The following is a 16,750-nucleotide window of genomic DNA, read 5'->3' as shown; positions in this document are numbered from 1 at the left end:
ACAGCTTTATTAACGTTCAACTGAAACCACAAGCTTTCCCCAACCTTCATTAAAGTGCTTTTGTTACCTAAACACTCAAAAATGTTGCCTCGGAATAAAATACAGGCATGCGATTATATCTTTCATTGCAACGTAATTGGGAAAACAATTTTGTGCTCTATAAACATAATTCCTAGGAGACAGGGTTGCAGAATTTCCTGGGTAGTTTCCTGGAAAGATTTGCCACTAATAACAGAGGAAATAGCAATGCCCTTGAAAGAAAAGCTCCACTTGCGCCCCAAGTAAATATGAATTAATTCTAATTTATTTCTGTACAGGATACGTCTTGGAAAATAGTAATAAAGTATTCAAAAATCGAGGTCCTATAAATGAAAGTGTTAGTGAGAGGTTTACAAGTGTGGCTTTAATGGAGGTTCTCATACAGCACAGAGTAAAAGGTGAATGAACCCAGGTGCTCCTTGCAGCTATATGCACATTCCATATATCTATCACACTGTGATGCACTTTGGATTAAAGCAGCATCCAAATCTCTCATGTTAAGACGTCTGAATTCCTCTCCATATGGTAAGTTGTGCACCCCTGTGGTGGACACAGTGGGACGCTGACAGTTTCAACCCCATAAACCCCTCATACCTTCAGCGAGACAGCCTTCAAATCGTTCAGCTGTCCCGTGTGGCATTCAGACAAATCAGTTTCAAAAGTACAGTGTGTGTGAAGCCTTTCAGTCCTCTTACACAAGTCTGATGTCTGAAAAGAAACAGACAACTAAAAAGCTCCAATTAACCAAGTGCATGAGATTAAGGATCACTGTTTCATTAGTCCACTATGTCGCCTCGGGGGGGGGGGGGGGGGGGGGGAACAGAGACAGGTAAATAATGGCATAGCTCTATTTTATAGAAAAAGGAAATCTTGAAATGTTTCTTTTGCTCAGAGTTTCATCATAGAGCGATCTAATCCTCTTCAAAGCTTCTTACTGGACTGGGTCTTTCACAGAAGTAGAACTGGAAACAGACAGAAGGCTGTAATGGCCAAAACAAAAGGCATTATCACAAACCCTATAGATTGTGATAAATCCGTGGCTGCATTGCATCAAAGCAATGCCAGACCTACATCTAGAAATGAGGTTGAGCATCACAACAAAACATCAGTTTCCTGACACTCAGCAGCCCTATTGATGGATTACTGAACCTACCAGACACAAGGTACATAAAGTGTGAGGGGCCCCAGGAAGAGAAGCCACAAAACAACATAAACAGACTACAACTAACAGACACAACACAACTACAAAGAGACACAAAATGACTAAATAGAGACACAAAAAGACAAAAAAAAAAAAGAAAACACAGTGATGTGTGATGCAAAATACCATACAAAAAAAGAGGCAAAGCATCACGAAGTCTTTGTGTCTTGCTTCTACAGTACGTATAGGAGAGATGAGAGGGCCTTTTGCATGTGCCCAGAGGCCCATTGTCTCATAATCAGTCCATGCACAGCACCATGCCTGGCTAAATGGATGTTAGCGGGATGGATACAACAATACGTGCGTGCTTCTTACGCATGAGGACTGGGAATGATTGGGCTTGTCCTCCCCTGGGAATGCGAAAACAGGTGCAGAGCAAGATGTTACAAATGGCATCACTTTAATGAATGAACTTCTCCTTCAAAAAAGCTGCTCTAAAATTCTGATTAAAGCTCGACTGATGTTCCTCAGAAGTTAGTTCAAACTTACTTTTTTTTTTTTTTTTTGATAACACCTACCTCCAGAAAGAGGGATGAGGAGACTGAAGAAGCAAAGTAGAAGGGGACGACAGGAGCCGAATGTGAAGAGACATTAAAACATTTCAAATGAAAGGTGCGTCAGAAGAGCTTGTCAGTGCATTACCGCCAAGATTAAAGGGGTCTCGGTGTCTTCTGTCGGGTTCAAGGGAGAGTGCATGAGGATTTGGCTCAGACTCTTAAATACCTCTGTCGACTAAGATTCAAACAAACACTTCCACAATAATTACAAGTTGACTTTTCTTCATTGCTGGAGGAGAAGGTAAAGCATTTTCAAATGAAACCCCTACAATGTCAGCATAAGTACCCAGAGCTGTTTATTCAAGTTGATGTATTTTGGTTGAGACTATTATTCACTGATTAGGGCACATGGCATAGAACACATAATGCCAGCACATTTACCAGCCTTTGGAGTTCAAGAGGAACGAGGTATTTAGTTCAGGTATTAGTGAGGACATGAATGTGCCATTGGTTGTCAAAGTTATTTCTTTAAGGTATCTTGCTTATAGCGTTGACATTTTGTGCTCAATTTGCAGTCTTCAGCTCTGTCGTGGGCTTAACACACACACACACACACACACACACACACAAATGCACTAAAAGTTATTTTTTGACTGTATCTGAAGCAGCCGATTTTTCTCTTTCTTCTTCTTTTTCTTGCTGTTGCGTCTTACAGCAAACAAAATCCCTCATCCAGCCATGACATTTAACCTCGCTGCAGATAGGCCATTGTTATTTCATTCTTTCATGTTTAAGACTTTAAAGCTGGGGACTTTCGAGGGAAAACATACTCACACACTGCGTTCTCCAAACCAGTCAGTAGCTCAGTGGGAAGCCGCGGACTTCTGGCGTCCTTAATAGCAGAAGCTGTCAACACAGTCAGGGTGGCTGAACTCTAGATGGGCCTGTCAGACGTCCAAGCAGCTGTGACCGGTGCTGCTGAATGCAAACATGAGTGGCCATTTGTATGAACTTGGAAGGCTGAGAGGTGACTGTCAAAACCTGGTTTGAGGAGAGAGAGAGAGAGGGACGCACATACGGTGGAGAAAGGTTCTTCAGGGGAGAAAAAACAGAGAAATAGTGACGGCAATTCACAGTGTTTTGACATTATCGTGACTCTTGAAACAACGGTCTGACAGAACAATATCAACTCAAGGTCCTCTTCAGCCTTATCACAACATCTGAGCAAACTCCATCTGCTGATGAAGGCAGTGCACTGGTGTTGAAAGCTCTGGAACTAGATTGTAAGTGGACCTTGAGATTGATACTACTTCCTCCACTGTCAAGAGTTGCTTGCATTCAATATTTGCACAGTTTCTCCGCAAAGTTATAAAGCTGACTTATGTCCAAACTGTTTGTGCATAATGTCTCTACTATATATGTAGAATGCAATGATTGTACTGGATACTGTGACCGACAGCATTTTTTAAAGGTTTATTTTTCTTCAAACTTATCAGAATAATTTAATAGATCCTACAGTATTACCACATTCAAGAATTCTAGACAACACTTGTTTCCCAATCATTTCTTCAGACATTTCCCGTAAATAATTATGTAATTTGGTACTAATTATGGGTAAAATACGGACACTGTTCAATTTGGTCAGCCAAAAACACAAAAATATGATAAAAGAAAAAATGTTTTTATTAAAAATGAATAAGAAATTCACCTTTAGTGGTTCTTTCAAAGTAATTCTTAGATTTTTTTTTACATTTCTCATTCTTATTGTATTACTCATAGTCGATAATTGAATTGCTTACACAATAATTCATAAGGACTTTTAAAAAAGACATGCATTTGATTTTGAAGACAAATGTCCTCATGGAAATGACTCAGTGCACGTTTGGATGCTTTGACTGGATCAAGACTAAATATTTTCGTCTCATATCTACAGTCTGCATGTTCATATATTTCACAGACTAAATTTAAATAATTTGCCCACATACTTAAATGTTGTGCCTCAAACACATTTTCAGACAAAGTAATTAGGCGGTTTAAGTAGATGATTTACAGTCCGTACAGTTTCAAAAATGTAAACGATTACTCCACCACTAATAACAGATGGCATAGTTCTGCCTCTAATGTATAGAGATGAGAGGCAATTGAATTATATCTGGTTTGACTTTCTTGTCAGCCACAAGCACACAACACATCCTGTTATGTTTGAGGTTAATAAAGCAGAGTGCTGTGGCTACCACAACATTTCACTGAAGAGTCATTAATTCAAAATGCTGTAATAAGAAAGACAACAGAATATTCCACCCGTCAATGTTTGGAAAAGCATCCAAAACAAATGGACGTATCAGTAATGAAAATTGGCAGCATATAACAACGCAGGCTGATGCGAAGCTACTTAATGTAAAGTCTGCCCTGGAGAAGGAAACCGTGCTCTCTTTAGTTGACCGGTACAAGGACGTACACACACATCACAACAATGAAGACAAAAAGAAGCAGGAATAAGCTGAAAAACCGGCACAGACTGAAACAGAAGTGGCTGAAAATTGATTTCAAGTTCTGTCAGTGATGGTGAACAAAACAACTGCACACACACACACACACAAAACACAACATCTCTCACAGACTGCCTGGAGAAAACAAATCTGTGCCATTAAAAATATAATAGGATTATCGTTTCTGTTTGTTTGTCACGGTGGATCAAGAAAATTACAGTTAAGAGCAGAGCTTAGAGCCACATTGTTATCACCACTTCAGACAACGAGGCGCAGACACAGGCCATTTGCATATTCATTTACTGCTTTTGAAATGCACCCTTTTTTTAATTAGTCTGCATGTAACAATCACTTAATATCTGCAGACACCTTGACACCGAGAGCTGCCACAAACACGTCCTCAGCCGTCGCGCACTTAACACGGGGTCATCAAGCAGCGGGGGAAGTTACACAACACTGATGTGCGCGGGAGTGATGGCTGAGTGGGAGGAAGAGAATGGGAAAAAAAGGAACATGATGGAGGCTAACAGTCACTCACAAGGTTGTGGGAGCTGTGTTTGTTTGTTTGTTTGGTTGTTAGACGAAGGGGCAACAACAAATAACAAGACAAAAGCTGCAAAAACAGGACGCTGCTGCAAAAGCCCTGATTCAGATCATCCCAGTGTCTTGTTTGTTGCTTTTTGTTTATTCCCTTCTAGATGGTAGCTTCAGAGAGTAACAAGGAAGACTATTGGTCCTCGCCTGCCACAGCGCTGGACCATCCCTCCCTGTTTCTTTGTGTCATAATCATCCTGGAGGCAATGGGGGTGTGTGGATCAAAAATGTGATCCAGGGCAAGGCCGTGTGGAGCCGCGGGCCCAGGCAGGCTTGTGGCGCCCGGGAAAAGATGTTTCTAATTATGTGAAGTTCGCAGCAAGAATTCATTTTTCTTCCAACACCTTGATTTCAAGTGAAAAGTCAATGTTCCCACCACATAGCTGCAGCAGCTCGAAGAGGACAACAAATAAGAAAGCATGTGTGCTATATGTGTGTGTAAACACTGTTTACATTTAGAGCGTGATCCGAGTGCATTCGGCATTATGTTTCTTGAAGAAAGGATCCTGCAGTAACACTGATAAAACCATCTGCAATACACTACCAACAGAAACATGATGAGAGCTCTGATATTGCCTTTCCTCTCTGGTAAATGTCCCAACTTGTGGACTCCTTGGACTATTCAATTAACAGACTCCTTCTGATCAATATTTAGCTGTTCTTTAAGATCTATCTGCAAAATGTGCTTCTCAGCTCAAACCACCAGCGGTCCCGTGAAGTGCAGTTTTAAAAGTACACTGAAATAGTCTAGAAACAAACTCACTCTATTTGGTTTAATTTCTGTTTGAATCTTATTTATGTTACTTCAGGTTTAAATCTTTAAAAAAGAAAAAGATGTATGGTGCGAAAAATAAAGAAAGGATGGCTGACAGGTTTAGTTCTGCTGTGTAGATTTGGTTCATTTTGAAAGGATTTAGATGTGAAATGACCGCTTGATTTACTGGTGTTGACTGACAACAAATGTTACGTGAAAATAAGAAGTCAAAACTGACAATGTTGCTTCTGCTGTCAGGTTTTATTACTGGATTAACTTTTGTTTGAGGTTTTTATGACTCGATTTGATAAAAGATTGAATCTCTATTGCACTTGATTTTGCTCCACATATATTTGGTATGCAGTATAACCGACACATTAAATGAGTTCATCTTAAAAGTTCAAATTAAATTGAATTGTCATTTCAACCATAAAAAAAAACGAATGCTGAGATGAAATATTGAGGCACACTGTGGATCCAAACATCAGATACTTCAAGCCTTTTATTCATTGACTGAACCACTTTACAATGATGTGACCTGCGCGTTAAGACCAGTCGGTATTATTTCACTTCAGGCGTCGTTTTGGGTTGACAGCTGCCACTCAGGCCTCTCTGATGTCTCTCTGAGCTCCGGAGTCATTTTCCAGCTCTAGTGGCAGTTAGTGTTATAATGATCATCAGCAGTGACAGATGTGCAGCTAATGAACAGCAGCAGCTCACAAATACACACACAACATGAAGCACGCCGGAGCATCTTTTGATGTCATCATTGGTTTCGATAAAGCGCCGCATGTGTGACGGTGGACTCTTCACATGTTGATACCCACAGATAAACAGACAAAGACAGCAAATGATATGAAGCTAGACACACCGCCTTCAGCTGATTGATGCTTCCTGTTATTAGCAACACTTGAACACAGCGAAACCCAACAAATCCAACAAAACCTTTTCAGCACAACATACAGGACTAAATACGTCAGTCACAGTCAGTTCATGTTTTTATATGCGTGTGTGTCATGAGTTTGAGCAGCATTGCAGACTCTTCTGTATTTTTTAACCCTGGTATTGAGTAAGTTTGTAATAAATATCAATTTAATAAACTCAGTAATAACCAGGTGAGCCTTGTTTTGGGTCTTTACCTAATTTTGCACACACAAAAACATTAAATCTGTCAACTTAAAGAAAATGTAGGTCACTTTATATGGAGCATAGGTAACATTAGATAAAACAAACACAGATTAAAGCTTATCAAAAGTAATATTCCTCGAATATCCAAAACATTTTTCTTTAAAAAGGTTGAAGCAAGTGACACAATGTCCTCCCACCGCTCATAAGAAATAGAAATAAATAATGCGTTGGAGATCCCCTTTACTTCCATTATTCATGCAGATGGCAGCTTGGCTCCTCTGACTGGCAGGTAGACTCAGATGACATGACAGATGTTATTTCATTTCTCTGTTTCTTCTGTTTTTCTCTGTTTGGATGATTGGATCTATGGAATTGAACTTGGTGAGACTTCCCTGTCTGTGTTAGCTCTATTTTGTAATCAAACTTCTGCAGATTTTTTCGCGACTCTTTCAATTGTAGCATTAGACACGTTTGGGCCTAAACAGGGCAATCACAAGTGAGTGTTTTAATGGGACTCACTCTCAATTATAAATGTCTCCAGTTAAGAAAGCCGCACCTAGGACTCATGGGAGTTGATTGCATGGTCCTAGTGGCACATAAATAATGCTCAACACAAAAAATTTTGATACTTTTATTCAGTTTACAAAGCCACTGCATGTTGCCTATCTGGGTTTTTCTGGGGTTGGGGGGGGGGGGGGGGGGTAATCCCTGCAGCACTGGCAGGATGCGCAGCCAATTCACTGTGCAACCAAACTTGTTTTATTCTTGGGGTTGGTACGGAGCACCTTCTGACATGTTTGATGTGTTTGCGCGTCTCGGTGTGATGTGGTGTACATAAATAACACAACTCTGAATATCTGTGTGTGTACAGTGGGCTAAGGAGGGAGACATGCGAATGTTCTTTCTGCAGCGCTGTCTTGTTGCCGCATTTCTTGCTGACAGGTCTGATCAGAAAGTGATGACAGCCTATGATTGTCAAAATGCCTGTCGTTGAGTGGCAGCTCGGCTTTGGCGCTTCCTTATTTTCCACTTCCCTTCCCCCGGGTTTTGTCACATCTCTCTCCCAGCGGTGGGGTTGGTTTAGCTCAGAGTGAAGGTAAGAGGAGACACGTGGAGGCAGAATGAGGAACTCAATCTCGGCGCGTCGCGTTAAGGCCATTGTAGATGTCACACGTTAATACTATCTCGGCGGTGGAGAAGCGAGCCAGATAGTGACAGTGTGGGAGTTAAACCAGGAGTTGGAGAGCAGAGTTTGGCGAGTGTCTTGACAAACAAAGCAGAGCGTCTCCTTGCATTGTGTGCTGGACAGGTATGACAAGAGCAATACGTGTCGTTCCACTCGAAGGATGCTCAAACCAAAAGCCTCGAATCACCAACAGATACATTTCACATTAAAGCTTATTTTGTATTTAGAGGATGGAGTGGTTTTAAGACGATTAGATGCGCTACAAAGGATTTACACAGAGTTTACAGGCGATCTTAAGAGACACCATGCATTTGTTCTGCAACATGAATGTTTAGTACTTAGTTTTCTGAATTAATCATCTTCTATCCTTTCATCCAGCATAGTTTTGGAACAAAGTATGGAATTAATGTGCACATTTTTCAACAAGCGTCCTGGCAAAGGTCAAGGAATTCATCAGTTTTTGAGACGATACATTAAGAATTTCAGAGCGTGGGTCTGAATTTGAGTGTGTCCCACACTGCATTGAGCAAAGTTGTTTAAAGAGCTTCAACTGACCTTTTCCTTTCAGTCACCAAATGACATACAGCGGCAATTTTGGGGGACACAAAGAGCTGGACAGGTCATGATTGAAGAAACTGACTGAACTTCACGAATCTAACAAACACGTGTTTTGTTACAATAGCCAGTTTTCCTTCCAAACGTAACACAAATGTTACAAAATTTCCAGAAGTTCTTATTTGGAGTTTATGGCCCGCTGCCGTCTTCTGTCTCTCCAGTAAAGCATAAACGTCAGTGGATGTTTCAGTCACATTCATTATTTATGTCATGATTTAACCGCTTAGTCTGTTTTCAATTCGTTTTTATCGATACCCCAACTCCTCTACCTCAGCTGAGCATAAAACCTGTTGTGATATTTTACATTTAATAAAAACAGGTAAATGGAAATTAAATCATTGCAGCTTCGCCAAAGTGCACAGCTACGGAGTGAGCTAAACACAAGCCTGAAGAGAGGAGCTGTCCTTTGAGAAGTCTTCAATGGAAGCATTTGTTAAACTGATATTGATTACATATCATAAGAAGATGAGATACCATGAACACGAGGTGTTGCACAATGAGTTCGTACAGTCAAGAGGAAATCGGATTGACAAAAGTAGCTGTCAAATTAGTCACATTGTCTCTCATGTGAAGTGGAAAGAAATCCCCAGTGAAAGATGAACATGAATGTCCCATAGAAAGTACAACACGGTAATTAATCTAGCCGACATCCACCCTCAGTTGTCACTTCTCATTCTGTAATGAAGCGGAGTTATTCTTTTAAGTCGCGAGATAAACATCTCAAATTCCGTCTCTTGGCTTAGTTGTAATGGACTGGGATTAGATCTACAGATGCAAACGAAAATGAGATGAAAACATCTGTTTGGGTGTGTTTAGCTCATCAAGCTAACTCATCATATTAATACAGTTTAGTAGAAAGTGCACACTTGTCACCATGCTGCCGCTCCTCCACCGCCCTCCACCGCCTGTCATTTCTCCGTCACGCTATTCCGACTGTCATCGTGATCGCTGGATAACTGTTAATTAAAGAGATGACTAACTCACTGCTGATGATAGGGACTTAATTTGGGGCTCGAAAATAGCGCCTTTAACACTGTTAAACACGGTTAAAGGCGCACGGTTAAAGAGGGAAGCCTGGTTTGACTTTGCAGGAAGTTGGTTGTGCCGTGGATCCAGGACACAACTTACCCTCAGTGGAGATGTTAGGCAAGGCACAAGTGACAGGCCGACATCCATCCGCCTCCTCAACTTGTCTATTTATATGTATATTCTTCATATTCATGAGCTATTGGACCATGCGCTGTTGGCGAAGCATTAAGCGTGATTGGAAAAACTGAATCTCAGTCCTTCCCCCCCCCTGGCAACTGACAGAGAAAGATTGCTGTGCCCAAGTGACAAAGGACTGGCAGGGCCTGGTACTAAATCATCGTAGTGACGTGGGCAATGAAAGCAGAATCTCATCTCTGGACTTGCAAAAATGACTCCACCCTTCACTTTGGGCATTAAGTGGACTGTTGGTTCTTCTATGCACACATCTCTTAACTACACGTTGAGAAGAGATGACGTTATAATTTGCTTCACAACTCTTTCAAACTTTTCCCTACGTCAGCATTTTGAGTGGGCATCAGATGGGATGGCAGTTAACCTTAAATAAAAAAAAATTAAAAGTTAAAGAGACTTTGTAATTATGAGTGTCTACTGCAACAAAGGCAGCCTCACTTCTGTGACACCGAGCACTTGTTCATTGTACTTTAAAAAAAATGTACTCATTGGTAAGATGATATTTCAGAAAGCAAAGTTCTTTATGAGTAAACAGAACAGGAGGAAAATATCCAAATACCTGCCTTAAAACCGTACATTGAGTTGGAAAGGAGCTTTGAAGGGACAGTGTTTGCACATTGTGTCGTGACATTTTCAAACTTGAAAAAAAAAGATGAAAAATAAAGATTCTGATGTATATATGTGGATGAGTTGGAAATGGTGCAAAGTGCAGGCCATAGTTTGAGACTATGGTCACACTTTGATCAAAGTACCTTCTGTTCAATTGGACGACTGTTTCTCTGAACAAAGGATGAACAAAGAGTTGGTCGTGTAGGGGTGGAAGAAGTATTCAGATATTTTACTGAATTGAAAGTAAAAAATACTACAGTGTAAAAAAATACTCCGTTATTAAGTATAAAAGTATTTGCATCAAAGCACAAAAAGTAAAAGTTCAAATGATGCAGATTGGCCCATTTCAGAATCATTTATATATGATATAATTGGTTTAGCTATTGATGTGCTCATCACTTTAATGTTGCAGCTGGGTAGCTATATCCAACACAATATATCATAATTTACACGTTGATTTGTATTTTTGTATTAATAATACAAATCGGCAAAGTAACTTGTAACTAATGCTGTCAATTAAATGTAGTGGAGTAGATGTACAAAAAGGAAATACTCAACAAAAGTCTAATTTGACTTACTTATACTTCAATAAATGCACATTCCACAACGTCCATATGCAATGATATAAGAAGCTATTCAATGAAACTCTCAGACGGTGGTAAATATTTAAGTCACAGCCACATATGTTTAGATTCGCAATAAGAAAGGTAATATTTTTACTGCTGAAGAGATAGATATGTGTTAAAGGTAACAGACCACAGTGTGTACTGGAAGCAGTTCAATAAGATTGCTTCATGCATGTCTCAGTGTCAAACACTGAAGCCACAAACATACCAAGTAAACACAGCACTGTGCACTTTGGTAAGAGCAGCAGGCGTCCTGTAGTCCACGACGCTGACGTTGCTGCACTGCAGCACTTGATCATCACTGACACGTGTCCTACTGTGCCGCCAACTTCAACACAATCCAATTCAGAGTGAGTCATCAAAATGCCAGTAGGCACAGGTGAGAAAAACAACAACAACCTACTGTCATGATACAAATGCCACTTCAGCACCACAAACGCCTCTCACTGCATCATCGTAAAAACCTCCGACTGATATCGAGTCAAAGCATTTTGTGTTCTCTAAAACAACTATTCATTTGTGAAAATGAGGATGGATCATGTGCAGTTTAAATGAAGATAATCCCAGAATAATTTATCATTGTTGTTTCACTGAATTCAACAATAGTTTTTAAGATATTGGAATTCAAAAAAAAATTGCAGCGGCTAATTATTGCTTAAAACAGATTCCTCCACTTCTCTCATTGATTTTCAGCTTCCCTCTCTCCGTGTCTGCCCCCCCCCCCTCCCTCTCTCCCCGAGGCCCCTGCACTTCCTTCCTCAGTTCTTCCTTCAAGCCTCTGACAGTAGTGCTGCACACAAAGACACTGCTACCTTTGCATAATGCGGATGCACCTTCTGTAGGTCGAATGAAGCTCCTTCGACATGTGTCAGAAGCTTGCCGTGTAGGCTTGGACTAATGATGGCACAACGGCCAGCCCACTGCCCCTCAGCATATGCCCACTCTCACATATGAGTGTGAGAGAGAGTGTGTGAGTGTGTGTGTGTGCAGGGGGTGCCAGGGTTCGTCATGCTGATTAAAAGCAACCCCCCCCCTCACAAAGCCCCTCAGAAAAAGACAGCAGGGAACATGAACCACTGTCAGGTTGGCCCAGATGAGGACACAGGATCCGTGTCACCTGAATTTACCGGCCTAATATGACAGCCAAGTTGTGATCCCTTGTCTGGGACGTGTCACGTTTGCAGAGTTTGGGCTTATTCTCATGCAAATGATGTCAGGTTTGGACGGAATGTGAATGAGACTCGTCACACTGTCCAAGGGTCTAAACCCAACCGCATGACAGTGGTTTCTCCCACAGCTCAAGATGAAATAAATACGACATTTGACATTCAAACCTGGCAACCAACACCAGGAATAGTTCAAAATAATGAGGGATTTGTGAGAGGAAGCACAGCACAACGAATGTAACCTATTTACCGTTTCTTAGGTACTAAACAGCACATATCCAAAGTCCAGTATGAACATGCAGTCTGTTCTTAAACACACACACACGCACACACAAACCCTGCTACTGGTGTCAAAAGATGTGAGGCTCATTATCAGCATGACGACTACTTTTACTTTGATACTTTCAGTACATTGTGTTGCTGAGGTTCTGCACTTTCTTACTGTGTGCTCATTTTTTGCAGTAGGCCCACTCCGCATGGAATAAATGAAATCATATCATGGTGACATTTTCGTTGATATTTACATCTATTTATTTATATATAAATGTCTTCATATTTCAGATACCTGATGGCTCTTCACGTCACACCTGTGGGCTTTACAGCCAGGGAGACGGGCTTTGATAGATCCTAAAAGACTCTCCATCCATTCAGCGGGCTGGCAGCCGTCATTATTCTCGAAAGAATCGACTTTGTCACTCCTCCATTCTTCAAGAGCCTCTCCCTCGGCCTGATGAATTATGTCGTCCGTATCTTCCAAAACAAGGCTCATTCCTGACAGGTACACAACACTTAACAAGATGGTTTTGACGGCCTGCGGATCTCAACGGGGACAAACGTGGCAGCAAGCAATCGGATTGAACTCTCTGTCCATGATGAGATGTCTCGGGTGATTTTAAACCTTCAGCTTCTCTTCAAATCCGGCATTGAGGCTTAATGTTTTTACAAATATTTAAGGTGCTATATTGTTTCGCTGTCAGAATGGCAACAGCAGAAAGAAATGAGTCTGCCACTTCACTTTTATTTGTGATGTGAGAAACAAGTGAGTTCACTTCTGATTGATGTTTTACAACTTCAGACACCATCAAGGAGGAGTCATCATCTGGGATGAAGCGATTCAGACTCATAATCATGGATGTGAACAGCCAACAACACCTTTAGCATCAGACTATTTTTAGGGAAGCAGCCAGCACAAGTCAGAACAATGAACACTGACAGTAAGATATCATTAGAACTGCTGAATGATGATACATTTATATCTATATTTAAAAAATGAACTAGTTCTGACGATTATTTGATCAAGCCATGATATTACAACATGACATACATAATGAATATTACTGGATCATCGTTTACTCAAGCTTTATAGATCAGTTATAAGCCAATGGCAAGAACAACTTCTGGGTTGTGAAAGATGTCTTGGACTGAATAGACTTCAGAGAAAAGAGCTGAAGATCTGAACCCCAATCCACAAATGTATTGATTAATTACCATCATTTATAACAACATTATTAGCAAATATAAAGGTTAATAGCAACCAACGGAAATTTCTCAACTTGTCAACCAAGGTTTTTTTTCCTCATTGATGGCTGATTCATAAAGCATTAGAACATCATTTCTTAACCATTGCTAAAGCCATTAGCAACAATTTATAAACAAGTGGCACCGATCCTAAATCCATTTCAAGTGTTTCAGTTTGATTTACTCACTAAAGTTTGTGTAAAAGTATCGTCTCAGCGTCCAGCTGTCACAGTCCAGGTGAGTGAAGCTTGAAGTAGATACATATGTTAATTAGGTCAGATAGGTGGCTTTTGATTGTTGGCGTCCACTCACAGCAACAAGCCTGAAGACAGCAGTGAGTTGACTTTGTAGCCTTGTCTCGTCTTTTAGGGCCATCGGCAGCTTGAGAGGAAGATCTTCTCTGCATGGTTTGGACATTATAAATAATATATATTTACATATCGATTCAAAGGTAATTTACATGTATTTTCTGTTCCCCTACAAATCAAACCTACCTAAAATGAACTAGAACAGAAATGCGGTTCCAGTAACTTATTCTCCATCCGAAACTGCTTTCATGAAGGCATTTTATTCAGCCGCATGTTCTCCACATCACTGTAGAGGACAGGGCTTTTTCTAGATACTCTTCCCTCTCGAGAGCACATGTGTTTTGAAAGCGAGGTCTTGTCGTACAGAGCTGTGATCAACAGAAGGTTGCCCAGAAAGCAGCGAGGGGAGACAAGAGAGCACGAGGTTAATTCACCAAATCCATGCTGTCGGCATGAGTACACATGATACGCATGTCACAAGGACTCACTGCTCGCACCATCGTGTGTGTGTATCTCGCTGACGCGTAATACTTCATGCATGTACAGACGCTAGCACTCAGTAACAGAGCAGCTTACTCTGTGACTCAAAGCTTTCCATTGTGATTATTATAAATGGATAACAGGCTGCATCACGACACCACTTGTCATGAACACCCTTTTGTTTCACATCAGATTTGTGCTGCTGCCTCGTGAGCTCTCTGCTCACCTGGGAACGGTGATGACATGGAGCCAATTTATTCTGTGTTGCCTTTAAAGCAAACGAGAGTCACGAGAAGACGAACAAAACAAATCGACTGCCTGACAAAGTCGTGCGAGGAGCTGTTTGTAGCTGCTGTGACAAGACAAAGATGGCTTGTTTTAGAGACCATGTATGAGACAACAACATGATAACACATGTATTGATCCTGAATGGGACAACTCGATGGAGGTACTCTTTTTTTTTGGCCGATTATAAAGGGAAACTAGAATTACAGCCTCAGGGTCAGCAGCAGTTTACATCCATGTCCACTAAAGTCTGATCAGCTCATCCTTGAGTCCAGGTGGACGTTTGAACTCAATTTTGGAGAACTTCCCCTTCAGACAGTCCTTAAATATCGTAATATAAGCCCACAGCTTAGAAAATGTCTTGCACACAAAGTAAACTGGGAATAGTTAAAAGTCTATCATGCTCTATTCTGACTGTATGAAGTTTTTCTAAACTTAAGTTTCTTAAGAGACAATTTCTTATAAAAAAAGAAGTTGAAGTTCCTTCCAAATAGTTTTTATATCCTAATTATGAGTTCCTGTTAATATGATTTCTGTACATTAGCTCCTGCATGCTGCAGTCTATTCTATTTCTATGTCACTCTCTCTGTATTGCTCACTGCTGCTCCTTATGTTTCCCCGCCACACACAGCGAGGCACTGGAACTATTGTTTCTTGGGGGAAAAAGCCTCAGGCTCGTGTTCAAGAGCTGCGTGGGGTGGGAACATGTCGACTTAAATACCTTCAGTGGAGACATGCCATGGCCTCTTTTATCAGGTGTCTCACTAGCTGAACTATAAAGCTTAGCTCTATGTTAAACCACAAAGTCAAAATCCATGTTTTTTTTACGACAATGTTTTACTCACTTTTTTCCCCCGAAAAGGGATTATGTCTCCATTTGAAATTGCTCATACACATTCACTGATTTGGGCTCATCGAGGCGTCTGAATTGGAAAAACTTCACATTCATTTAACGCTGGATGAAAATGCGTCATACTAACAAGGTGCCATGTAGCAAAACACGCTCAAAGTTGTGCTCACGAGCCACCAGACTTCATGAGAAAATGTGTGCTGAACTTTCCCTCAGGAGGGGTAGGGGCACACTGTATGCGACAGAGAATGTTTGACCGTCATCCTACCCTTAAATATAAAAGCCAAAATGGAAACATTTCGTTTATTCATTGACGCAGCAAGCCATGTCTGTTTCATGAACTTCCAACGTTGGCTTTCTTCTCGTAACACCTGCTGGTACATAACTGGAACTGGAAACACAAAGCAGCTACCAAAGAGGAATAGTTTTGGCATTTTGAGAAATATGTATATGAGCTTTGTTTCTGACAGTTGGATGAGAAGATGGATACCACTCTCATATATGCTGGTAAGCTTAGCTTAGTATTGAGACTGGAATTCCTGGCTCTGTCCGATAATAACAAAACCTCCAAAGCTTACTAATTAACACAAGCCGTATTGGTTTAATCTGCACAAAACCTCAGGTGTAAACACTGCAAGTTGTGGTTTTACGAGCTGTTATGTGACGGATTACTGAGCTGGCCCGGCACCCACACTGTAACAACAGGACTCCAGGAAGTTACTGTGTCTCGACAAGTAAAAGGTCAGCACACAACTTTCAGTAAAACTGTTGTTTCAAGATGAAGTTATGGGTTTGTTTTTGAAAAGTGAAAAGATAAAGATTGAATTACCCAGCATACCAACCTGTTCTCATTCCCAACTTGTCACATATGGACACTTAGTCAGGACACCTTGGTGTCACTTAGACTGCGGCAACAAAACTAATTGGTTAGATTTAGTAAAACAGCGTGGGTTGGATTAAAATAAGTGCTTTTACGCAGCCTACATTACTTACATGACTTTAGTTAAGTACTAAATTATGCTTGCATAACTTCAAATAAGTCATGTACTTTTTGTTCCACACGGGACACAAACAAAGGTCTCCTGGGTGAAAGTGCCGTTTTTTCTTTTTTTAAACATCCAACCACCCCAACGTCATCACACGCCACTTGACTTCAGGAGCATTTGCTCTGAGCGGATGGGTTA

Source organism: Melanostigma gelatinosum (genome assembly GCF_949748355.1).
Source record: "Melanostigma gelatinosum genome assembly, chromosome: 17".
Lineage (NCBI taxonomy): Eukaryota > Metazoa > Chordata > Actinopteri > Perciformes > Zoarcidae > Melanostigma > Melanostigma gelatinosum.
The sequence above is the reverse complement of the archived record's forward strand: the minus strand, read 5'-3'. Positions refer to the sequence as shown.